This window comes from Thamnophis sirtalis, unplaced genomic scaffold (assembly GCF_051295495.1).
Source record: "Thamnophis sirtalis isolate CommonGarterSnake01/CBP01778 unplaced genomic scaffold, rThaSir2_p1.2 scaffold_2, whole genome shotgun sequence".
Classification (NCBI taxonomy): domain Eukaryota; kingdom Metazoa; phylum Chordata; class Lepidosauria; order Squamata; family Natricidae; genus Thamnophis; species Thamnophis sirtalis.
In genome coordinates this window covers 11,667,598-11,693,365 of record NW_028261382.1, presented here as the reverse complement: position 1 = coordinate 11,693,365, position 25,768 = coordinate 11,667,598, and the positions used below count along the sequence as shown (strand labels likewise).

The 25,768-nt window shown below is 42.3% G+C and overlaps 1 protein-coding gene across 3 annotated transcripts in view; it reads left to right on the top strand.

Annotated features, from left to right (window-relative positions):
* The first annotated feature begins 11,517 nt into the window (after window positions 1–11,517).
* Window positions 11,518–25,768, top strand: part of ZFAND6 (zinc finger AN1-type containing 6) — a 48,524-nt gene continuing 34,273 nt past the window's right edge. For all 3 annotated transcript variants that reach the window (XM_014072423.2, XM_087704279.1, XM_087704278.1), the window contains exon 1: window positions 11,518–11,602. The gene's annotated coding sequence lies outside the window, so the exon portion shown is untranslated. The remainder of the gene's footprint in view (window positions 11,603–25,768) is intronic.

Below are 25,768 nucleotides of genomic sequence, written 5' to 3'. Positions count from 1 at the left end.
ACTTCAAAAAATCTCATGTTGAGATGCCAAATCAGTAGTAGATGAAGCATCACTTAATTAAAACAATCAGTTGGATTTAGACATCAGTTGCTCCTGTGTTGACAAAATAACAGTGTAATGAGATATTTTTATTATTATTCTGAAGCGGCTTAATAAGCTGCTTTGTTATTTGATAGCTGGGTTCATGCATCTTGAGGAAGCAATTTTATTTTTATTCTATTTTATGGGTCACCATGATCTTGCTGGTTTTATCTGCTTTCTCGGTGACGAAAACTAGCAAGTTGGAAGTCAAAGGGAACAACATAGGAGGTGCACGGTTTCATTTCTGGATTTTTAAAAAATTTAATGCTGTTGTTTGTTGAAAAAGCAGGTAAATGTTTGCCTTCCATTTATTTTTCTTCCTGGGTAAGTAGCTGGTTTGAGAAGAGGAAATGGGAAGTTGGGAATAGGTTAGAGCTGTTTTCCGCTAAATTATGCTTATGCCCTCTTTTTAAAAGGTAGAGAAACAAAAAATAATTCTGATTTGTTTTTGGTTGGTTGATCATATCTTACAGTACTTTGTCCTCTCATGGTATGATAACCTGGAGCATAATAATAATAACTGTTTCCAGTTTCTATAATTTAAAAAAACGAAATACTCTACTGAATTGAAACTGCTTAAAATTCGTTCAATATATGCATTTGATTTTTTTTTAAAGCAAGTAATTGTCTCTTAGGGTTAAAATTCAGTTTTTAATACTGCTAGCAAAGTAAAAGTAAATAGGATTGACCTGGCATATGTCAGGTCCCAATATCTATGGGGCTGCCACAAAGGAGAGGGGGTCAACCTGTTCTCCAAAGCATCTTGAAGGCAGGAGAAGCAGCAATAGCAATAGCAATAGCAATTAGACTTATATACCGCTTCATAGGGCTTTCAGCCCTCTCTAAGCGGTTTACAGAGTCAGCATATTGCCCCCAACAGCAATCCGGGTCCTCATTTTACCCACCTCGGAAGGATGGAAGGCTGAGTCAACCCTGAGCCGGTGAGATTTGAACAGCCGAACTGCAGAACTGTAGTCAGCTGAAGTAGCCTGCAGTGCTGCATTTAACCACTGCGCCACCTCGGCTCGGATGGAAGCAACGGATGGAAACCAATCAAGGTGTGAACGAAGGTAGAACTAGAGAGAAATTTCCTGACAGAACAATTAATCAGTGGAACAGCTTATCACCAGAAGTTGTGGGTGCTACAACACTTGGAGAGCCATTTGTCTGAAATAGTACTGGGTCTCCTGCTTGTGCAGGGGGTTGGACTAGAGGACCTCCAAGGGCCTTTCCAACTCTGCTATTCTGTTAAATGAATATGTCATGCTAGATCTGTGTTTACAAGATGATTAATATTTCTTGCCTTGAACTTTTAAAATTGATTTAAATGGTTGCAGTTCAGCAGAACATTCTCTAATCTAATAAGTGTTGTTTTTACAGATCAAGAAATATTTGGAATAGTTTTGAGTTTCTTGAGTGTTATATTTGAACAGTATTGGCTGTCATCCCTCTTACTTTCAGGCTGCTGTGTTGGATAAAATAGTTCGAAATTTCATGATACCCAAGGATTGCGAACACTGATGTGGCACTGAGACCTGTTTAGCTTTGTTTTTAAATGATTTTCCTCACCTTATTCTGTGAGATTGCAAAACAAATTCTCTTTATTAAGTTGTGAGGCCTAAAAAATTATCTTGCACTTGTAAGAACTTTTATGAATGCCATTTAAAATGACCGTGTTTCTTGAAAGACCAAAGCTAAGAATGTAACCTAGACAATTTTTCGAGTTTCACCTGTACCTTACATAGCTATAATGTATATTTTTCCTTGCATCATGACAAGGAGCAGCTGTAAATTGACTCTAAATCTAATTCAGGATGTTTTCTCTTGTCAGATTGCTCTATAAGACAAGTTAATATTTGCAACAGCCCAAATTTTGGTGAAATTGACTCTGAGGTGGAGATCTAATCTAATCTTCTTAAACCTTGCTTCAAATCAAGCCTTTATTATGGTCACGCGGACGGCACTGATAGAAACAAGCTTTTAAAAATGAACATATGTAAGGCTAAAAGTGTATAACAAATATTCAGAGCAGATGGTACATACAGTAGTGGCCAAACTTGTGGAAACCTTTTGGGAAAATGTATTTTTGAGGTTTGATGGCTAATAACACCACTTTTTTTTAGGGGGGGAGGGAGTTCAAGATAATCACATTCCACTGCTGGAATGGCCTGGGAATAGTCCAGCCCTTAACTCCCCAATTGAAAATCTATGGAGCCGACTAAAGAAACTTGTTAGTCAGAAGCGACCCAGCAATAAAACAAAGTTAATAGAAGCAATCATTCAATCTTGGTTTCACATTATAACAGCTGCAGAACTAAAATACTTGGTTTACTCCATGGGAAGACATTGTAAGGCCGTAATTCACGCTAAAGTTTACCCAACTAAATATTAACTGACGTGATAATTTTTGTATATCTCATTTCACTTTTCTTCTTTATAACTGCTATTCTAATAGCAAATCCTTCATAAAAGTTATTGCATTACATTCTTTATTCAATTATCTTTCCATTGATATATAATTTTATGGTACTACTCCCCCCCCCAAAAAAAAGTGGTGTTATTAGCTAGTTTTAGAAAATACACTTTTCCTAAAAGGTTTCCACAATTTTGGCCACTACTGTAGAGAGACAGAGAATTGGGCAAGTCAGATATATATAGATTCAAACAATGGTTGCCCAAGAAAAGTGAGAGATCTCATGCTATCCTCCTGGACATTTTTTTTAGGATAGAATAGATCCCTAGAAGTCATCCAGGATTTCCTGTAGTATGAGAGCAGTGAAAATGCATAAGACCCAAGGGCTCTTTTGACTGAGGGATGTGGAGTTTTTGTAGAGGCAATGCATCTAACTTGATTCATAGTCAAGAAAATGTCAGGAAGGTTGATATCTCCATTGAAAAAAGACCCAAGTGTTGGCAAGGCTGGAAACCAGATCTAGATTTGAAAATAAATCACCCAAAAAATACTTTTAAAGAAAGTTTCAAAGGCTTTTCGGTGAGAGGCTTAAGAAGTGATACTCAGGTGTTCTATTTGCAGCTGGGGAGGGCAGAATGAAGAATTACCGTATTTTTCGGAGTATAAGACGCACCCTTTTCCTTCAAAAAAGAGGCTGAAAATCTGGGTGCATCTTATACACTGAATACAGCATTTTTTCCCTCCCGAACCCCCCCCCCCTTCATTAAAATGGCTGTGCATAGCTTTTAGGAGGCTTTCAGAGAGCTCCTGGGGGTTGGGGACAGCAGAAAACGGGCAAAAACCGGGCCGATCTTTGCTCAATTCCCCCCCCCCCCAACCCCCAGGAGCACTCAATAAGCTTCCCAAAGGCTATCCATGCCCTTTTTTAAATGAAAAACGGGCCCATTTTTGTGAAAAACTGGCCGTATTTTGCTCGTTTTTGCCTTCCCCCAGGAGTACTCTTCAAACCCCCTAAAGGCTACTCATGCCTTTTGGGGGGGGGGGAGAATGGGTCCATTTTTGAAAAAAACAAGCCGCTTTTGGAGATTTGCAGAGTGCAAAAACTTTTGTTGTTGTTTGCCTCTTCAAGACCGTGGTGCGTCTTATCCTCCGAACAATATGGTATGTCTTGTTTAATGGAAAGAATAGCAATAGCAGTTAGACTTATATACCGCTTCATAGGGCTTTCAGCCTTCTCTAAGCGGTTTACAGAATCAGCATATTGCCCCCAACAGTCTGGGTCCTCATTTCACCTACCTCGGAAGGATGGAAGGCTGAGTCAACCTTGAGCCGGTGAGATTTGAACCGCTGAACTGCAGATAACAGTCAGCTGAAGTGGCCTGCAGTACTGCACCCTAACCACTGCGCCACCAGGGGAGACATGATAGCAGTCTTCCAATATCTCAGGGGTTGCCCCAAAGAAGAGGGAGTCAAAGCTATTCTCCAAAAGCACCTGAAGGCTGAACAAGAAGCAATGGGTGGAAACTAGTTAAGGAGAGACCCAATGTAGAACTAAGGAGAAAACACTGGAGTTTTAAGAAGAGATTGGACAACTATGTGTCTGAAATGGTATAGGGCCGTGATGGCAAACCTATGGCAGGTATGCTGCAGGTGGCATGCGGAATCCTCTCTGCAGGCACGCAAGAAGGTTTTGCTCCATTGCTCATGCGAGCATACCCCCCGCCGGCTAGCTGATTTCTGCCAAGCATGTACGGGGCTGGGGCACATGTGGAGATGCACGTGCATGCATAGTGGCGGGGGGGGGGGGGAAGCATGCATGTGTAGGCGCTGTGGTGCACACTTTTGTGGTCCCAGAGGGCTTCAGGGAGGCCTGCTAGTCCCAAAATGAGGTGTAGAGTGGGGGGGGGGTGCAGCGCCCCCCTCCTGCAACCCATTTTTGGTTGCCTTTGCTAGGCCCAAAACGGGTGCTCGGAGGTGTCACGTGTGCATGCACAGGGGGGCACGGTGTTTGTGTGTGTATTGTGCACACATTGCATTATGGGTGTGGGGTTAAGATTCGGACAAAAAGTTTAGCCATCCCTGGTCTAGGGTTTCCTACTTGAGCACGGGATTGGACTAGAAGACCTCCAAGGTCCTTTCCAACTCTTATTATTCTGCTTTGTTTGCCTCAGAAGTTGTGGGTGCTCCCATCACTGGAGGCTTTCAAGAAGCGGTTGGACAGCCATTCGTCCAGAACGGTTATGGGATCTCCTGCTTGAGTGGGGGGGGTTGGACAAGATGACCTCCAAGAACCCTTCCAACCTTGTTATTCTACATTCTGTGATGTTTGCCATCAACTGCTTTTTTTAAAAGTTACATTGCTTAAAGGGGTCTTTTAAAAACAGTAAGAGACACATCCTCCTTTTTGCATTGATGCTGCAGTTTTTGTCAGCTGTGCCCTTGTGGGTGGTTGTTTTATTTATCCAGAAAAAAGGAGCTACATTTTCTGATGCAGTTACAGCAGTTTTATTCCTCATAAATTTAAGTGTAGAAAACTCTCTATTCCATTTGCCAGTATGTCAGTGTGCTCTTAACATACCAGCCAGATTTTGGCACGGCCTTCTTAAATCTCCTTTTTCCTTCATCTGTACAGAACCAAGAGGTCAGTTTTGGAAACGTCCCTTCCTTGATCATTCAGCTGCCAAAACCACTTGGGGCATCTTCATTCTTTGCTCCAAGCAAAAGAGCAGCTGACTGGAGCAAAAGGAGAGGAAGGGAATAAAGATATCTGTGTCACAATTTGGGAGAAGACAGCTGCTGTTGCTGCTTGTCATAGTTCTCCGAATCCACTGGCTAATGAAATTAAAGAGCAAACAGACTCATTCCTTTGCCCGGTTAGATTTCTGTTAACCGACAAGAGTTTTAGTTGGTGCTTTGAAAAACAAACTTAAGAGCTGGGATACCAAACAGCCTGGTGTTTCTCCATAGCAGAGGAGCTAGCCTGCAAAGGGGTCTTTGGTGGTCTCTGAGATTGCTCGTTTCCTTGCAGACATTTCATTACCCAAACTAGGTAACATCATCAGTGCTAGAAGGGAGTGGGGTTTGCAGAGAGGAAGAGTAGGAGGAGGAAGAAGAAGATGATGATGATGACTATGGGGTCTTTGGTGCTCTCTGAGCTTGCTTGTTTTCTTGCAGACGTTTTATTATCCAACTAGGTAACATCATCAGTGCTAGAAGGAAGTGGGGTTTGTGGAGAGGAAGAGGAGGAGGAGGAGGAAGAAGAAGATGATGACTGTGGGGTCTTTGGTGCTCTCTGAGCTTGCTTGTTTTCTTGCAGACGTTTCATTATCCAACTAGGTAACATCATCAGTGCTAGAAGGAAGTGGGGTTTGTGGAGAGGAAGAGGAGGAGGAGGAGGAAGAAGATGATGATGACTGTGGGGTCTTTGGTGCTCTCTGAGCTTGCTTGTTTTCTTGCAGACGTTTCATTATCCAACTAGGTAACATCATCAGTGCTAGAAGGAAGTGGGGTTTGTGGAGAGGAAGAGGAGGAGGAGGAGGAAGAAGAAGATGATGACTGTGGGGTCTTTGGTGCTCTCTGAGCTTGCTTGTTTTCTTGCAGACGTTTCATTATCCAACTAGGTAACATCATCAGTGCTAGAAGGAAGTGGGGTTTGTGGAGAGGAAGAGGAGGAGGAGGAGGAAGAAGATGATGATGACTGTGGGGTCTTTGGTGCTCTCTGAGCTTGCTTGTTTTCTTGCAGACGTTTCATTATCCAACTAGGTAACATCATCAGTGCTAGAAGGAAGTGGGGTTTGTGGAGAGGAAGAGGAGGTGGAGGACAAAAAAGACTCCTTGGTGCTCTCTGAGTTTGCTTGTTTTCTTGCAAGCGTTTCATTACCCAACTAGGTGACATCATCAGTGCTAGAAGGGAGTGGGGTTTGCAGAGAGGAAGAGGAGGAGGAAGAAGAAGATGATGACTGTGGGATTTTTGGTGCTCTCTGAGCTTGCTTGTTTTCTTGCAGACGTTTCATTATCCAACTAGGTAACATCATCAGTGCTAGAAGGAAGTGGGGTTTGTGGAGTGGAGGAGGAGGAGGAGGAAGAAAACTGTAGGGCTCTTGATGCTCTCTTGAGCTTGTTTGTTTTCTTGCAGATGTTTCATTACCCAACTAGGTAACATCATCAGTGCTAGAAGGGAGTGGGGTTTGCAGAGAGGAGGAGGAGGAGGAGGAAGAAGAAGACGACTGTAGGGCTCTTGGTGTTCTCTGAGCTTAGTTGTTTTCTTGCAGACATTTCATTACCCAAACTAGATAACATCATCAGTGCAAAACATATTCCCTTCTAGCACTGATGATGACACCTTGTGTGGTAATGAGACATCTGCAAGAAAACAACCAAGCTCAGAGGGCACCCAGAAACCCTCCTTCCACCCTCTGAGCTACAAATCTTCTTTATTGAAACTAACCTGTCTTTTTATCTGTGCAATGGTCAAGCTAAATGTAAACCTGGTCAAATACAGGTAGCCCTCAACTTACGACCACGATAGTAACCAGGATTTCTGTTGCTAAGCAATGACGTTGTGAAGTGAATCACACCTGATTTTACGACACATTTTGCCACAGTTAAGCAAATCCTGCATGAAAAATAAAAGGAATAATAGCAAGGTGTGGCATACAAAAGGGCATTGCCCTCTGATTTGATTCAGCCCATCAGGACAGATGTGAGGGGTTGATCCCAACCTATACTCGATCCAGTTCCCCCTTCTACTTTAATTTGCTTAAGTTTTTTTTTTAATGCAGTTGAAAAGGAAGTTTCACTGAAAAAGAGGAATGGATGGAGCCAAATTATTGTTCCCAGAACAGTAAGAACAAAATTGGCAAATGCATAAAAGAAGACATTTGACTAAATAAACTGTCCTTAATTTACAATGTCAGAAATCTTTGGCTACTGGAATTGTGCAATGAATGTCAGATTTCTGGATATTTTTAGTCTACAGTATGGCAGAATTTCCTGAAAGACGAGTCATGTTTTCCTATGAAGAATATAATGGCCGTTTCTGAAGAGATGACCCTGAATTTAACACAAACTCATGGCAGTGGAGGCCAATGGGAGAAAAAACAAAAACTTCTTGCATTACTTCAGTTTCAGTCAATTTAAGATGAATATTTAAAGGTAGTGTGGGAAGTTATCATCCAGCCCTCTCCCAGAAAAATGAAATATCCTAGGAAATATTGAAAAGGCAGAATATTTCTCTGGATGTGAAAAGAAGCATGTTTTAAAAGACAGAATAGTTGCCTGTAGCTTCTTGCCCACCCCCACTTTGTCAATAGGCCCATTAAGACTAGCCAGACTAGCCCACTTTACATAATAAAGACTTCAGCAGCAGCTACAGAAAGGCATGATTGGCCTTTTACTCAACTCTCCACATGGCATCTGAGAACTCATCTATGGATTCAAAACAGCCTAGAGAGTAGCCCCCTGCATGGCACCATGGGAGTCTGACAACCAATCAGAATACATTTCTTACACAGGAACAGGAAACAGAGAGGTGGGTCTAAACAGGGTATAAAAAAACTAGCAAGCCCCTTCCTCACCCCTTCTCTTCTTCTCCACCTACATTGAAACATGTGATCACCTTTTCTGTACAGGGCTCAAGCCATGTGGCCCTGTCCAACAATAAACCATCTTTCCAAGCAGCCTCCATGTCTGCAGTGTCTTCTTCCCCACTTGGAGCTGAACCCAGAAGGACATTTCTTTCAACAGTAGATTATGTGCAAGGGAAATTGAATTATTTTCAGATAAATGCAGTATCTTCATTGGTTGTTAGTTGCAAAGTCGTGTCCGACCCATCACAGCCCCATGGACAACGTTCCTCCAGGCCTTCCTGTCCTCTACCATCTTCTGGAGTCCATTTAAGCTCATGCCTACTGCTTCATTAACTCCATCCAGCCACCTCATTCTCTGTCGTCCCCTTCTCCTCCATCGTTCCCACCATGAGGCTCTTCTCCAGCGAGTCCTTCCTTCTCATTAGGTGGCCAAAGTATTTGAGTTTCCTCTTCAGGATCCGGCCTTCTAAAGAGCAGTCAGGGTTGATCTCCTGTAGGACTGACCAGTTGGATGGCCTAGCAGTCCAAGGGACTCGCAGGAGTCTTCTCCAGCACCAGAGTTCAAAGGCCTCAATTCTTTGGTGCTCAGCCTTCCTTATGGTCCAACTTTCACAGCCATCTATTGCAACTGGGAAAACCATAGCCTTAACTATACACACTTTTGTTGGCAGGGTGATGTCTCTGCTTTTTAGTATGCTGTCTAGATTTGCCATAACTTTCCTCCCCAAGAGCAAGCGTCTTTTAATTTCTTGGCTGCAGTCCCCTCTGCGGTGATCTTGGAGCCCAGGAAAATAAAATCTGTCACTTCCCCATCTATTTGCCAGGAATTGAGCGGGCCGGATGCCATGATATGTCATATCTTCATAGAAATACGATAAAGCATGTTAAGACACCATCACTGAAGAAATTTAACCCATTTAAATTTTTACCTTCCCATGCTGTCAAATGGAACTTTCTAACTCAAATTGTCTCATTTTTTTTGGTCTTTCTCCCAATTATTTTGCTGCCAAACTCCCAGGCTTAATTTTGTTTCTTAGGCATTTCCCTCCCAAAAAGTTTTTGGATGCGATTCATGTCCCTTCATTATGTCCTAAGCAATAAAAGTAGACATTGAGGTCCATTAAGGAAGCTGTTTTCTTTAGTTATCTGATTCCTTTTTAATGTGTTGATGATGTAGTAACATTTAGGAGTTCTCTTCAAACTGAAGATGCAAACAAAAGTCGAAACTTCTGAAAAGCTGCACAAATAAGGCATTTTTCGTTTTAGTTATTTTAAAAAAGTAGGCTCCGTGTGGAGCCAATTAGAATATTGCTGTACATTTGTAAAAAAAAATTTTTTTTTAAAACTAAAACATGAAAATGAAAAACAGCGCTGAGGTTAAAAGGCAGTTTATTTCGTTTTCACACCTTTCTCAGGAAGTAACTTTTTAATAGAATACAATGCTTTTAATAGACTAGAATGCAATGCTTTTAATAAAATTGTAAAGTACCCGGAAATGGAAAACATCCAAATGGTTTTAAAAGGCTGTGAACTAATCCTTAAATTTTGACTTTGCTTGTCTTACGAATGATTATTTCCTAAGAATGATTCCTTTAAATAAGAACCCTTTTTTTTCTCGGTGATGTTTGTTGGCATAATTCCTACCTCTTTCTTCCTTATAACAAACTTGGGAGGTTAGTCAGTCCGCGAAATGGGACTGGATTAAGGTCACTGAGTGTGCTCCACCATTAAGTTGAAATTTCACCCTGGTTCACAACTGTGAAAAAAACCAACCAATTATCTTTGTTGCTGTTGTTGTTAGTTGGGAAGTCGTGTCCGATCCATCGCGGCCCCGTGGACAACATTCCTCCAGGCCTTCCTGTCCTCTACCATCCGCTGGAGTCCATTTAAGCTCACGCCAATTGCTTCGGTGGCTCCATCCAGTCACCTCCTTCTCTGTTGTCCCCTTCTTCTTTTGCCCTCCATCCTTCCCAGCATTAGCTCTTCTCCAGGGAGTCTTTCCTTCTCCTTAGGTGGCCACAGTATTTGAGCTTTGCCTTTTTGTTGTTGTGTGCCGAAAGTGTGCACGATACCCCCCTGCGTGCCCCACCCCCTCCTCATGCACTCGTGACCACCTGTGCCCCGTTCCTAGTAGCGCTCCTGGGACCAAAAACAGGCCACAGGGGGGACTTCCCCCAAACTCCCCTCCCCGTGTGCATCCATTCCCCCCTCCCTCCATATGCATGTGCACATGTCTCCTGCATACGCCCTCTCATGCATGAGTGGCAGAGACCCAAAACTCAGCTGGCCAGCGGGAGGCACGCGTGCATGCACAGGGCTGCTAAGCTGGGGCGATGACTCACCTGTGGCCCGCATGCCATCGGTTCGCCATCACAGCTATAGTTTGTCCTCAGCTTACAACAGTCCTTTTAATGACCGCTTGAAGTGACAGGATTACAGAAAAAGTGACATGATCACACTTAAAAACCATTGCAAGTGATCAAAATTCAGAGACTTAGCAACTGACTCTTAATTATGACCGTTGCAGTGTCCCGGGGTCCTATGATACATTTTTGCGACCGTCTGCCCGGCGAAGTGAACAGGGGAAGCCAGATTCACTTAACAACTGTGGTGCTCACTTAACGGCTGCAGTGATTCCCTTAGCAATGGCGACAAGGAAAGTCGTAAAATGTGCTTGTTTTACAACCGGGTAAATGCCTGAGATCCTGATGGACTGTATTGTGTTTTTTTTTTCTCTCTCTCAGCTGTATGGAAAATAACAACTTGAAATAGTGTATTTTTTTTTAGTGGAAAGGAACAATCACCTTGCTGGTTGACACCTCCTCTCCCCCCGGGGTAGAGACGTTGAAAACAGCATGGGTGGTGCTTCACAATTTTGAAAATGGGGAAAAGTTGATCTTGTCTTTTAAAATAAACAAGAGTAGAGGCGGTAAATCAATTGCCTTGCATATGGTGTGTTTGTTTTTTGCAATGTGCAAAACTTTGCCTAACAGCCAGCTTCATCATAACAGGCTGACTTCAAATCACACATGTTTATTTCAGGTGACTTCACCTTTGACACAAGCGCCTTAACAACTTCACGGAAGTTTCCCCAAAAACAATCACTAACTTGTCTTTTTCCTTTCGTTTGCCCCTCCGCCCGGCCTGCTTTGCCTATGGGTGTCGCCCGTTGTGTGTTCTGAACAGCCGTTTCCCTATAAAAGTTGCCCTCTTTTTTCTTTTTTTGCCCTGCTGGTTTTCCTGCACTGTCTCTTTAAGAAACCAGCCTGTTCAGCATTGCCTTAACCTGCTGAACCTATCTTGCTAGCAAGGGAAAAGTTCTTTAAATAATAGATATTAGCCTTTACCAATTAGGATTATAAGCTTTGCAAACAGGGTGGAGTTTTCCCAGTTTGGCCAGTCATGTTGCAGAAAGGTGGAGCTTGTTGCAAAAGGATAGGCTGCACTGGAGTTACAGCTTCCAGTGAAGTTAATCTGGGGTGAAGCAAACAGGAAAAAAAAAATTGTGCAGAATTGTTGGGTAGGCTTGGTTCTTTTTTATGTTGTTGTCGTTCGTTCGATTACTTGTTTGTGTCCCACTCGCGGGGGGACCCCTGCGTTTCTGGCTGCCTGTAGCTTCGCTGCTCTCCCGTTGCTTTGGCAGGCTGTGAAAATTAATAGGGGGAGAAGCCGAACAAAAGGGATCTTTTGGAACAGGAAATCAGGTGCCCAGAAACAAACTTTTGTTTTCCCCCTGGGGAAACTTCCTTAAAAAAGAGAGAGAAAAAGTTGAGTCGGGGAGAGGAGAGAGTTGAGTTTTGCGGTGTTGCAAAACTAACAGGTCTGTTATGGGATGACAGGGCAGCTCTCGGATCTGTGCTTTTTAAAGCGTTTCACTTTTTGGGGGGGGGAATCTGGTGGGGTTGTTTTTTGGGGGGTGGGGTGGGATTGGGTGGGATGGGGGCTTTCTTTCCAGAGGGCTGTAAAGTGAAACTCTTCCTAGGGGCTGTTGTTGTTTGTTGTTTCAGCTGGCCTGGGGAATCTTTTGGCCAAAACAAACCTGGAGAGAGTTGAAATAACAGAATTTGTGGAGCGCTTTTGGGGGTTTGTAAACAGCTCGAGTTGTGAACCCAGCTGGGCTGGGGTCATTTCTCCTTTCAAGGCTGATTTCTTTAACGGAGATGGAATAGGAGACCTCCCTTCCTTCAGGTGTATCATTTGGGGTGTTGGCTTTGAAACCTGTACAGGAGTGGGGGAGCTCGGTGAGAATAGCAGGAAATTGCAAGAGGGGGGAAAAAAAGAATATAGAGTGTCTTACTTGAGAGGTGGAGATGTGCAGCTTGGTGGCTGGGCTTAAGTCAGACGATAAAAACTGTTATCTTTTGCTTGGAAATTACCTATCCCTTACAGGTAGTCCTCAACTTATAACCACTTCGTTTAGCGACCCTTCAAAGTTCCCCCAAAAGTGACTTTTCGATTGGTTTTCACACTTCACAACTTTTGTGATATCCTTGTGGTTCATGCGGTCAAAATCCAGGCAATGTATTTATGGCATTTTCCCAGGGTCACATGATAACCGTTGGTCATCTTCCCAGCTGGCTTCTGACTGGTCAAATCCATGGGACGGGTGGGCAGAGCCAGAGTCACTTAATGACCGCACAATTCACTTAACAACGGTTGCGATTTGCTTCACCGTGGCTAAAAAAAAAAAAGAGAGAGAGAGCTGCCACATGGGGCAAAACTCCCCCAACGCCTGCTTTGTTTAGCAACAGTTGTTGTCGTTAAGTTGAGGACTGCCTGTGCTCTTTTGAGTAAAGCTGCCTAATTTGGAAGCGGCAGGAATGTGTAAGAGGATCTACCACCGTGTGAGAAGGAAGTTGCCGGCTTTTTTTCATGCCAGAACAAATGTGTTGTCACGTTTTCACGAAATGGCCTATATTTCAGCTTGCATCAGCCTTGTCTTCTCTGGGATAAAAGTCAGGGATTTGGGCAAGGAAGGGAGATGCCAGCTGTTTGGAGCAAATGTTTTTTTTTTTAAAAAAAATATCTGGGACGGTATCTGGAGGCCATGAAAAGGACCAGCTGTCCTTCAGTTGCCTACCCCAAGGTAAGGAAGTATTAGTGTTGGTGGCAACGGGACATGTTGACAATCAGATCTGAAGAGGGTGGGGCCTTAAGCCGGTGTTTTCCACTCTCTAAGAGGCCTCCCAGTGAAGTCAGTGGAAGATCCCAACGATATTCCTTTAATTCAAGTGATTTTATGATTTGGCAAAGGACGAGGTGGCTCAGTGGCTAAGACACTGAGCTTATCAATCAGAAAGGTCGGCAGTTCATGATGAAATGCTAACACCTAACACTTACAATGATGAAATGAACTAGTTAATTAGTTAAATTTTGAGTACTGTGTATAAGACAAAGTAATAATAGCTATAGTCAAATAAATGATTAATAATAATGATAATAAGGCATTTATATATACTAGATTGATAATATGAAATTTTATGCAAACTGTAAGTGAGGATGATGGAGGTGACGTTGAAAAACCTTTTTATAAAAGATAAACAATTCTATACAGAATAGAATAGAAAGATGTAATATCATTGGATGATTTCAGGATGATGTAATGAAATGCCATAATATAAATTTACTTCAAATTTAATATGTTTCATATAAAAAGGATATGATAATAGCTATGCTTAATGGATGTTTAACAATTATTACAATTTGTATACATGCATATTAGATTGATGATACTAATAATGGGAAAAACATGGAATTGAAAATTATTAGAGAATGTTATCAATGCTAAAATAATAGAATGATTTAGAATAGGATATAAAAATTCTTTATCATTGGATATATTGAAGATGATATAATGAATCATTATAGTATAAATTGATACATATTTAGAATACCTTGTTTAAAATGGAGAAACAATAGTGATAATCAAACAAATGAAGTATAATAATAATGTATACAAAGATATTTGATTGACAATATGTGAATTTTGATAAAGCTCAAGTGATGACTATGGAAAGGACGCAGAAATACCTTGTAACCAATCAACACACTGTATGCAGTTGAAGAGGTTTTTATGTTATATGTTTTGCGTGTTTGTGTTTGTTTGAAAATAAAATTAATTAGATAGATAGATAGATAGATAGATAGATAGATAGATAGATAGATAGATAGATAGATTTTACAACCCCCGGTATGCCCAAATATGGGAGGAATTTATTTATTTATTTATCAGCACAAATATAACATAGATAGATAGATAGATAGATAGATAGATAGATAGATAGATAGATAGATAGATAGATAGATAGATAGATGATAGATAGATAGATAGATAGATAGATAGATAGATAGATAGATAGATAGAAAGGTCAGCAGTTCAGTGGTTCGAATCCCTAGCGCCGCATAATTGAGTGAGCTCCTGTTACTTGTCCCAGCTTCTGCCAACCTAGCAGTTCGAAAGCACGTAAAAAAATGAAAGTAGAAAAAATAGAGACCACCTTTGGTGGGAAGATAACAGCGTTCTGTGCGCCTTCGGTGTTTACTCCTGCCGGCCACATGACCACGGAGACATCTTCGGATAGCGCTGGCTCTTTGGGAACGACTAGCACATATGTCCGAGGGGATCCTTTACCTATGATTTGACAGATAGGACGGGAAGAAAAAAGCCTCTGCTATGTATGGCTTTGGAGTTGCCCTCTCTGCAAAAGCGAGGCCTGGATAGATAAGCAAGCAGCAATGCTCGAAAATTTCCCTCCAGGCGCTGTTGACTTTATCCAACGAATTGGACAGAATAGAAATTGGCTGACTTCTTCCATTCCAGCATACCTTTCCTCTTTTTTTTGGAATCAACGTTTCAAACCTTCGATGCCCTGGGTGAAATGGTTCTTTTGTGTGTTCTGATAAGGAATTTCTCTGTATGTTTTAACGCACATGTTTGAACAGTTCAGGTTTTAGCGGTGGGGATGCCAAGCGGTAACAACAACAATAATGATGATAATAATGGTACGCTTCAGCGGTTGGTGAATGCATGAAGTTGCACGTAGGGGTACTTTGCTCTCCCCCACCTTCCCCCAGGACATTCTTAGGGTGGATTCTCTGGGTAGGATCTACATTAGCAAAGATCTCGTTCTTGTAAGCATTAGATGAAGTGATAAACCTTCAGCTGGGCTACATTCCAGTTGTATGGGTTGTGTGCAGGGGAAGCAGATGTCTTACAGCTGATTTTTTTTTTAAAAAAAGTGGATTTCAATTTGCTGTTATCTTAATTTTTTTATATGGCTGGGGAATTCTGGGAGCTTGTTTGTCAAACATGTACAAGGTAACAGGTGTAAGTATGAACGTGTACACGAACAAAGGAAGTAGATACATATAAATGGGGACAGTAGGACAGGAAGGCACGCTGGTGCGCTTATGCACGCCGCCTTTATGGACCTCTTAGGAATGGGGTGAGGTCCATGGTAGACAGTTTGAGGTTGAAGTTATGGGGGTTTGAGGCTGTAACAACGGAGTCAGGTAGAGCATTCCAGGCGTTGACCACTCTGTTGCTGAAGTCGTGTTTTCTGCAATCGAGTTTGGAGCAGTTTCCCTTGAGTTTGTATCGATTGTTTTTGCCCGTGTATTATTGAGGTTAAAGCTGAAGCAGTCATTGACAGGTAGGACGTTGTAGCAGACAATTTTGTGTACTATGATTAGGTTGGATCTCGGGCGGCGCAGTTCCAGATTGTCCAAGCCCAAAATTTCGAGCCTGGTAGCATAGGGAATTCTATTGTGAGCAGAGGAATAGAGGACTCTTTCCGTGAAATACCTCTGGACCCGCTCAATTGTATTAATGTCCGATATACGGTGTGGATTCCAGGCAGACAAGCTGTATTCGAGAATTGGTCTGGCAAAGGTTTTGTATGCCCTACTTAACAGTTCAATGTTACGGGAGAAGAAGCTTCGCAAAATAAGGTTAACAACTCTTAATGCCTTTTTGGCAGTGCTGTTACAGTGAGCCCACGTCTTAAAAGTTCCTGACGTTGAGAAACAGTGTTGTATTTCATTAATAAAGGAGTTGTCGCCCAACCCACCCTTCCATCTAATATAATGATACTTGGCTTATTCATCTCTTCAGAGATATGCAGGTAGTCCTCAACCTACAGCCATCCATTTAGCGACCGTTCAAAGTTACAGTGGCATGAAACAAATTACTTAGGACTGGTTCCTTACACTTAACGACCCTTGAAGCTTCCCTGTGTGATTTGGAATTGGGATGCTTGGCAACTGGTGTGTATTTACAATGGTTTCAGCATCCTGGGGTCTGAAAAGTATTGTAAAATTAGGCGCGACTCACTTCACAACCTCCTTGCTTAGCAACAGAAATTGTGGTCCCAAGTAAGTTGAGGACAAACTATAATATAGAACAGTGTTTCTCAACCTTGGCAACTTGAAGATGTCCGGACTTCAACTCCCAGAATTCCCCAGCCAGCATTCGCTGGCTGGGGAATTCTGGGAGTTGAAGTCCGGACATCTTCAAGTTGCCAAGGTTGAGAAACACTGATATAGAGGATGAGGTGAAGGAGTCAGAGTTAACCCTTTCCTCTCTTCATTGAAGTTCTTTGAACCCGTGGTTATTGCTCTCATCCTAATCTAATTAGTGGTGCCTATGGAGCTGAGAGAAGAAGGAAGGAGACTCACCGATGTTGATTTGGGTCCTTTTGAAGAATGGAAGGATAGATGGAACTTAAGAATAGTATTGGGCAGCTTCTGTGTTCACAGAACCTTCCTCTTCGCACTTGGCAAACCACTTACAAAGCAGAAAAACAAAGTTGGAAGGGACTTTGGAGGTCTTTCTAGTCCAACCCCATCTGCTCAGGCAGGAGACCCTATACCATTTCAGACAAAAGATTGTCCAATCTCTTCTTTAAAACTTCCAGTATTGGAGCACCCACAACTTCTAGAGGCAATACGTTCCACTGGTGAATTGTTCTCACTGTCAGGAATTCTCCTTAGTTCTAAGTTGCTTCTCTCCTTGATGAATTTCCACCCATTGCTTCTTGTCCTACCCTCAGGTGCTTTGGAGAATAGTTTGACTTCCTCTTCTTTATGACAGCCCCTTAGATATTGGAACACTGCTGTCATGTCACTCCTGGTCCTTCTTTTCATTAAACTAGACATATCAAATTCCTGCGACTGTTCATTGTATGTTATAGCCTGCAGCCCCCTAATTATCTTTCTTGCTCTTCTCTGCACTCTTTCTAGAGTCTCGGCATCTTTTTTTATATCGTGGCGACCAAAACTGGATGCAATATTCCAAGTGTGGCCTTACCAAGGCATTATAAAGTAATATTAACACTTCACGTGATCTTGATTCTATCCCTCTGTTAATGCAGGAGCCTCTACCTGTGCAAGAAATCTGACAAGTCCATTTTTTAAAAGTATATACGATGGCAAATTCATCACATTTATAGATGGGCAGTTGAGGAAGGAGAAAAAGTTGAACAAAATAGAATAAGCAAACACAGTATAATGCATTTATTGTTGGGTTTTTATTTGCTGAAGAAGAGGAATTCAAATGACTTACTGCTCCAAGTTTTCAAGAGTAATTTAGTTCTCTGCAAACAGTTTAAGAATTGGAGAAGAAAACTGCAAATAGGCTTTGCTATCTTATTCCAGCCATTCAGAGGCATGTATGGAAAATGAAGATTGCTTACACAGGGTTCAAAAAAAGCACTCACGTGCTTGAATTTAGCCATTGTGGTTTTCAAACCCTAGCTTATGACTTAGCCTTTCATCAGACCGAATTGTGTGTTGTTCAGAAATAACCCAGTTCAATTTGTTTATCTGGTAAACCACAATTAAATGGTAGCTTAGAATAGGGACACGGTGGCTCAGTGGATAAGACGCTGAGCTTCTTGTCGAGTGAAAGGTTGGCAGTTAGGCAGTTCGAATTCCTAGCGCCACGTAACGGAGGGAGCTCCCATGACTTGTCCCAGCTTCTGCCAACCTAGAAGCTCGAAATCATGTAAAAATGCAAGTAGAAAAATAGGGACCACCTTTGGTGGGAAGGTAACAGCGTTCCGTGCGCCTTCGGTGTTTAGTCATGCCGGGCACATGATCACAGAGACGTCTTTGGACAGCGCTGGCTCTTCAGCTTTGAAACGGAGATGAGCACCACCCCATAGAACGACTAGCACATATGTGCGAGGGGAACCTTTACCTTTAGAATAGTGTATGAGCCGAGGTGGCGCAGTGGTTAAATGCAGCACTGCAGGCTACTTCAGCTGACTGCAGTTCTGTAGTTCGGCTGTTCAAATCTCACCGGCTCAGGGTTGACTCAGCCTTCCATCCTTCCGAGGTGGGTAAAATGAGGACCCGGATTGTTGTTGGGGGCAATATGCTGACTCTGTAAACCGCTTAGAGAGGGCTGAAAGCTCTATGAAGCGGTATATAAGTCTAACTGCTATTGCTATTGTATAAAGCTTGTCATTTTTTTGATGTTCTGACATCTTGTTCAAAATATGAAATATGTACAATTTAAGACACACATGTACAAAACTGGACAAGCTAACATCAGTTCAGTTTCTGGGGCTTGTTCCAGCCCCTCCATCTGTGAAACTAATAAAATCCTGATGCAATATTTTGTTCCACTTTGGTCAGACTTGATCACATTCCAATTCCTTTAATAACTACCAAATAGTTAGTAGTGGCAGGGAAACCATCTCAACAAGTCCCGTGGCTTCCTTTTTAGTAGAACGCTTTAAAACAAGCTGCCCTTGTATGCCCTCTCTTCAATTTTCCCAAACTTTGAATTATTTAAAGTGGAGGGAAGCTGTCAAGTTTCTGATTTGTAGCCCCGATAATTTCCTGTAGTCTAATACATATCACAAAGCTTATCTTGTACTCAGAATAACAGAACAGAGGAACAGAATTGGAAGGGACCTTGGAGGTCTTCTAGTCCAACCACGTGCTCAAGCAGGAAACCCTATACCATTTCAGACAAATGGTTGTCCAATCTCTTCTTGAAATCTTTCAGTGTTGGAGCATTTACAACTTCTGGAGGCACTGATTAATTGTTCCCACTGTTAGGAAATTTCTCTTAGTTCTAGATTGCTTCTCTCCTTGATTAGTTTCCACCCATTGCTTCTTGTCCTACCCTCAGGCGCCTTGGAGAATAGCTTGACTCCCTCTTCTTTGTGGTAACCCCTGAGATATTGGAAGACTGCTATCATGTCTCCCCTGGTCCTTCTTTCTATTAAACTAGACATCCCCAGTTCCTGCAACCGTTCTTCATATGTTTTAGTCTCCAGTCCCCTAATCATCTTTGTTGCTCTTTTCTGCAGTCTTTCCAGAATCTCAACATCATGCTTATAATATGGTCACCAAAACTGCATGTATTTTTATCCAAAACTGGATACAAGTAGTCCTCGACGTATGACAGTTCATTTAGTGACCATTCAAAGTTAATGGCCGTTAACAGTTCATTTAGTGAATTTAACGGCACTGAAATGTGACTTATCACTGTTTTTCACACTTACGACCCTTACATATCCCCAAGGCCATCACATGATCAACATTTAGACGCTTGGCAAGTGACTCATATTTATTTATGACAGTTGCAGTGTCCTGGGCTCATGTGATCCCCTTTTGTGACCTTCTGACGGGTGAAGTCAATGGGGAAGCCAGTAACACACACACACCCTCACCGAAAGAAGACTCCGAAGCTTGAGGTTCCTCAAAGTTCCATTTGATTAGTGATGTCATTTTGGCACATCTGGGAAAACCCGAATATGAAAGTTTCCAGGAATTCACCATCCGAACGAAAGCCCAACCCCTGCACCCACATGTCCATCGCATGGTCCAATCAGGCACCATCCAAAATTGGAGATGCCTCCCAATCACCTCATCACAGCTGCAGGTCAAGACGTCCTTGACTCTCTGAGAAAGGAATGTTATTTAGGCTACCGTATTTTTCGGAGTATAAGACACATCGTAGTATAAGACGCACCAAGGTTTTTGGAGAGCCAAATTTAAAAAAAGTTTTTGCACTCTGAAAACCTCCCAAAAATGGGCCCTTCCCCCCCCCCAAAAAGGGCATGGATAGCCTTTAGGAGGCTTGTAGAGTGCTCCTGGGGGGGTGGGGGCAAAAACGAGCAAAAATCAGCCTGTTTGTTTTGCTCATTTCTGCCCTCCCCAACCCCCAGGAGCTGTCTGAAAGCCTCCATAAGGCTATGCATGGCCATTTTGGTGAAGGGGGCGGGGTTTCAGCAGGCAAAAAGTTCTGTATTCAGTGTATAAGACGCACCCAATTTTTCAGCCCCTTTTTTGAGAGACAAATGTGTGTCTTATACTCCGAAAAATATGGTATATATCTCCCATACATCATATAATTTCCCCCCTCCCATTTCCCACAGTAAAAAATGTGGCAGGCCTGAAATCCCAAAGGTAACAGATGGCTTCCAGATCCGACAAAATATATTTATTTATTTATCAGCACAAATGCAACATATATATATATATATGTGTGTGTTTTATTTGTGCTGATAAATAAATAAAGGGAGACCAGTATAGATCTATTTCAAGCTATTTAGCTCTCATCAGCTAGCCTTGTGATGAGCCGATTGACAGATGATGGAAGCAGTTAGCTTCCTCCCATAATTGGGGCTTACCAGGAGTTGTGACACTAAAAATATAAATGTATATGTGTGTGTGTGTGTGTGTGTGTGTATATATATATGTTTTTTTATTTGTGCTGATAAATAAATAAAGGGAGACTAGTATAGATCTATTTCAAGCTATTTAGCTCTCATCAGCTAGCCATACCCTTACTGGGATTTGAACCTGGGCTATATTACATCCTAGGCAAACTTCTTAGCCATTAGGCCACAGGCTCTTATCCGTTATCAGTGAAGCCAGGGTGAAAGATATCTATTAGATTTTTTTTTTTTTACAACCCCTGGTAAGCCCCAATTATGGGAGGAAGCTAACTGCTTCCATCATCTGTCTATCGGCTCGTCACAAGAGTCCATCACGACAGGAACCCAATATTTTTACTGTTGCCTTTGTTATATTTGTGTTTTTTTATTTGTAAAATAAATAAAATAAAAATAAAAAACACAAATATAACAAAGGCAACAGTAAAAATATTGGGTTAGCTTCCTCCCATAATTGTGGCTTACCAGGGGTTGTAAAAAAAATAAATCTAATTTATATATATATATATATATATATATATATATATATATATATATATATATATATATATATATATATATATATATATATATATATATATATATATATATATATATATATATATATAAGGGGGGGGGGCTTTCTGCCTGGATGGCTCCCAGAGTGAGTCGATAGACAGAAAAGGGAAGCAGTATGCTCCCTCCCGTATTTTGGCATACCAGGGGTTGTGACAACATACCTATTTCCCTGGCATAGCTGATAAAGGAGGAGAGCCTGTGGCTTAGTGGGCAAATATAACTGCCTAATATGTAATACAGCCCAGGTTCGATTCCCAGTAAGGGTATGGCTAGCTGATGAGAGCTAAATAGCTTGAAATAGATCTATACTAGTCTCCCTTTATTTATTTTATCAGCACAAATGCAACACACACAAACACACACACACACACACATTCATCATTAGACATTAATTATGTTGAGGCCAGTTTCCAGAGGGGTCACCTTATCTGTCTGTTGCAAAAAAAACAAAGAGTCTTGGGGCTGTTTAAAAAGCGAGCATGCTGCTTATGGCATGTGCTTTCATTGTTATATCCTGGGAAAACAGAGTGGCTGTCCTAAGCTTAGTATTGTAGAAATCAACAGCTAATTGAAATTCCCAGGGGATCATTGCAGTTTGCATATGCCAGAAAGTAGGTGTTGATTTTGGCTAAAACCGGTCTACAAATTAAGGATTTTTTTTTTTTTTTTTTTTTTTTTTTTTTTTTTTGCTGTGGAGGTATTGTGAGAGTTGATCCAAAATTACACAAGCCCTACACCAAGGATACCCACTTGTGTACATTAGTTAAACAAATTAAGGCAGGATACAGACATAATCTTACAGACAAATAGGTCTGCAAAGAGCTAAGATGTTTCTTTTATTGAAATTTCATATCCTCCTACATCCCAAGGGCCCCAAGCAGCTGACAGCAGTTTTCTAAATATTGACAGATGGTCCTTGAGAGGCTTGCAAAATAAAATAGTCCAAGAGCATAAAAGAACGCAATGCTAAACCTGTAAAATGTAGGAATCTGTTAAGAAAGGATAGTTTTAAAAATTGGGAAGTCTGTATTCCACTATTGGCCCCTAAAACTTATAAAGATAGTGTCCCACAGGTGCGTTTTAAAAAGGGCAACTGGAGTTTCTTTGTCCTTGAAGATGTTTATAGTTTATAGTTTATAGTTTATAGTTAGTTTATTTATTTGTATGCCGCCCTTTTCCCTGAGGGGACTCAGGGCGGCTCACAAGTTAGGGGAAGGGGAGGACAAAACAAGTTATGAACATAAAACAATACATTGTTAAAAGAAAACACAACTATCATACCATTCGGGTGGGGTTAGGATCTTTAGCCCCAGGCCTGCTGGGACAGCCAGATTTTAAGGGCAGTGCGGAAGGTCTGGAGGGTGGTGAGGGTACGAATCCCCACGGGGAGTTCGTTCCAGAGGGTCGGAGCAGCCACCGAGAAGGCTCTCCTCCGGGTAGTTGCCAGATGACATTGGCTCGTTGATGGAATTCGGAGGAGGCCTAATCTATGCGATCTAATCGGTCTAGTGGAGGTAATTATGTTTCGCTTATGTTTCGCTTCTCATCGAAGAAGTTTCTTAAGTTCTGACTTTAGAATGGAAGAAGCTTCCTGGATGAGGAGTGAAAGGTCTTTAAGGAAAAATAAGAAAATCCAGTTGCCTTTTGAAAAAGCGCCTTTGGGACAACCGTGGCCTGGATGATTGACAGCCTCCATAAAAATAAAGACAGTGCTGTTTGTCGAAGCACTGTAGTTTTAGCTGACCTTGGCCGGTTTGAAGAAAGCTAAGTAGGGTCAGATCTGGCTGGCATTTTAATAGGAGACTAGGAAATTCCAGAATTAGAGTCTTAAATGGGTGGTTGAAAAAAAAACTTTCTGGAAGGAGGCCGTAACCCCTCCTATCTGAATGATTACTAAGAAAAACCACACATCGATGTCCAAGGTAGCCTTCGGAGTCAAGGAGAATCTTTTATCAGTGAAATGCTCTTTTCTTTTAAAAATGTTAAAGACTTGAGTGAGGAAAACAGCTCAGTTCCAAATTACAATGTCAACCTCTTGCCCCCAACAATCTGGATCCTCATTTTACTAACCTCAGAAGGATGGAAGGCTGAGTCAGCCTTGAACCATTCAAAATTAAACTGCTGGTAATCGGCAGAATTATCTTGCAATACTGCCTTGTAACCACTGTGCCACCAGGGCCCTCCCTCCCTCCATCCCTTCCTCCCTCCCTCCCTCCCTCCCTCCCTCCCTCCCTCCCTCCCTTCCTTCCTTCCTTCCTTCCTTCCTCCCACTTAGCAATAGTGCTTAGACTTATATACCGCTTCACAGTGCTTTACAGCCCTCTCTAAGGGGTTTAATGAGTCAGCCTCTTGCCCCCAACAATCTGGGTTTATTTACCCACCTCGGAAAGATGGAAGGCTGAGTCAACCTTGAGCCAGTCAGGATCAAACTCCAGACTGTGGTCAGAGTTAGCCTGCAATAACTGCATTCTTACCACTGCATCACGTGGCGGATGCGGTAATGATGGTTTGTTTCGCTGAAACAACAGACATCCATTGGGACTGAGTGTAGAGCACAGTTCCATTTCTGCTTAAAACCCAACGGCTCTGCGTTGTCCGGGCTGTCCTTAAATCAGCTGCTGACTTTTTTGCAGCTTCGCTTTCCAGCTTGTGAAAAGGGGATCGCGATGGTCATCGCAGGATGGTGGGAGGAGGAAATAATGGTTTGAGAGTCTTACTTTGCCTGTAGAGAATGCTGGGTGTTGGAAGAATTGCAAAAACGCTGCTATCAGCAAGCAGAGTAATGTAGTAAAGCAGTTGCAGAGTACTGCCTGTGGATGAGTGGGAGGTCACAGTGCCCTGCGTTGAAATTATTTCCTTTAACATCTAGAGAGATTAGCCCAAGGTCTGCAACTGAGGTTTTTTTTCAAAGTTTGCTCCATCAAAGGACCACGTTTTAAATTCTTATTAAGGAACCCCAAAGTTTCAGGATGAGGCTTTCCAAACTTTTGTCATTGGAATTTGCCAGGGGAGAGCTGCATGTCTGCTAAATTGAAGGTGATTATAGCTTTTTATAAAGTAGCTTATAGCTTTTTTTTAAAGGAGCTAAGATGCTGAGCTCGTCAATCAGAACGGTTGGCAGTTCGGCAGTTCAAATCCCTAGCGCTGCGTAAGGGAGTGAGCTCCCGTTACTTGTCCCAGATTCTGCCAACCTAGCAGTTCGAAAGCATGTAAAAAATGCAAATAGAAAAATAGGGACCACCTTTGCTGGGAAGGTAACAGCGTTCCGTGCTCCTTCGGCGTTTAGTCATGCCGGCAACATGACCCCAGAGAAACGGAGATGAGCACCGCCACCTAGAGTTGGGAACGACTAGCACATATGTGCGAGGGGAACCTTTACCTTTCTGGCTTTTTATAGCTTTCCTCCCCAAACCTTATCACAGCATGTGATAAAGGTTTCATAAACAGCCTGTACTAAATAAAATAAAGCTGGACTCCACCGTTGCTTCGGAAACACCCTATTCGGTAGCCTTAAAACGTTTTCTGCTAGAAGTCCAGGTTGTTACTAAAGCCAGTAGTAACATGATCAAGCTTCTTCGTCTGTTAAGAATCTCAAACCTGCTTTTAACGCATCATTATTATTTTTTAATTCAGTGTGAGCAGCCCCCTCTTTTCTTAACAGTGTGTGGATGGAGAAAGGTGGCAGTGCGGTTTCGTTTGCTTCTCCTCGTATCGGCAGGCCTTGCTTATCTTGTTTTTCCAGAATTTTGCATGTTTAGAAATGCAGAAGCAAACGTCTCTTTGGCTGGTGTATTGCAAAAAAGAAGGAGCGGATTCTTCCCCCACTCCCTCTGGCTTCCTAAGCTAGTTTTGGACCGCCTTTGCTGAATGTTTGAAATCTTGAACTTTGTTTGCAGATCAAAGCGCAGGGATTCTTGGAGTTGCTAGGAGAACGACCAGGCCCCTTGGAGTGTGGCTGTACTTTGCCAAAACAAACCGCCCAGGCTAAACGCACAGTTCCTTTTGCTAGAACAAGGTGATGTTGTTGTTAGTTGCGAAGTTGTGTCCGACCCCTCGCGACCCCATAGACAACGTTCCTCCAGGTCTTCCTGTCCTCTACCATCCTCTGGAGTCCATTTAGCTCACTGCCATTACTTCGGTGAGTCCACCCAACCACCTCATTCTCTCTCGTCCCATTCTTCTTTTGCCCTCAATCTTTCCCAGCATTAGGCGCTTCTCCAGTGAGTCCTTCCTCCTTCTCATTAAGGTGGCCAAAGTACTTGAGTTCAATCTTCAGGATCTGGCCTTCTAAAGAGCAGTCAGGGTTGATGTCCTCTAGGACTGACCGGTTGGATCACCTTGCAGTCCAAGGGACTCACAGGAGTCTTCTCCAGCACTCTAGTTCAAAGGCCTCAATTCTTTGGTGCTCAGCCTTTCTTATGGTCCAACCTTCACAG